Below are 1,275 nucleotides of genomic sequence, written 5' to 3'. Positions count from 1 at the left end.
TAGCTACGTTAAAACAATAAAACAAGGTACGACCTCTCCCACGCTCCCAGGATGTGGGGGTGAACCAAGCCTGCTAAAAATCACACATCCTGTCACTACCAAATAACTACAAACAGCATCCTACCATAAGCAAACTTATATCACTAAAAGATTATACTGACTACTAAATACAATTTTCCATTAAAAGAAACGCACAGTAAGGAAATGGTCGGCAGAGACTGAAGAGGCCCTGAGGGACTGTTTCCGTTCTACTGTGTGGGACAACCTCTGCAGCCCCCTGGCGGATGACCTCAACAGCATCGCATTATGGATTACATGAACTTCTGTGTGGACAACACCGTACCAATCATAAAGGTACGGTGTTTTTCCAACAACAAGCCGTGGATAAATCCTGAAATAAAGGCTCTCCTCAAGGAGAAGAAGTGACCCTGTAGATCTGGAGACAAACAGGAGCTGAGAGTTGTCCAGAAGAAGTTGAAATGGAAAATAAGGCAAGGGAAGGAAAACTACAGGAGGAAGATGGAAGAGCAGCTGGAACAGGACAACATCAGAGGGGTTTGGAACAGCCTGAAGACAATCTCAAGACAAAAGAAGGCGAGGGAAACGGGGCGCTGTATAGGTAAAATTCAAAACCTGCAAGGCTGCATCACAGATGACTAATCCTCACACTCTTCTGAAACTTGCCACAGACATCAAGTTGTTCATCTCCTGGCGATCCCTGGAATCGGTTCAATGATGGATTGTACCTGTGGCCCCGCATCTCAGTGTCCAGCTTTTACAGCATCTTTCACCTCGTCTTCGCAGAGGTGGAGTGGATCACCAGAATCCCCGTCCTCTAGGTCAAACATCCCAGTCGGCAAGCAACCCTGTGTTGGCTCTGGTTAATGCTAGGTCGCTAGCAAATGAGACCTTTATTTTGAATGACTTCTTTACCACTTGACACCTGGATTTTCTTCTGGTGACAGAAACTAAACTTGGGCTAGTTGAGCCCGCTTTCTGAGCTTGTACCTCCAGACTGTAACTATCTCGTGTTTTAATCGTAGGGGATTTTAATATCCACATTTGCTGCTTAAATGCACCGCTGACTAATGACTTGTTAAATCTTATAAACTCTTTTAATCTTGTTCAGTCAGTTAAAGGCCCAACACATGAACATGGACATACCTTGGATCCTGTACTGTCTAGTGGACTGACTTTCTGTGACACTGAAATATGCAACATTAATTTCTCTGACTGCATGCCTGTTATATTTGAGTTCCCTCTTTCACGTCAGCC

The sequence above is a fragment of the Pundamilia nyererei genome, unplaced genomic scaffold, assembly GCF_000239375.1.
Source record: "Pundamilia nyererei isolate P.nyererei 1_Seehausen unplaced genomic scaffold, PunNye1.0 scaffold00776, whole genome shotgun sequence".
NCBI lineage: Eukaryota > Metazoa > Chordata > Actinopteri > Cichliformes > Cichlidae > Pundamilia > Pundamilia nyererei.
This window is presented reverse-complemented; position numbering follows the sequence as displayed.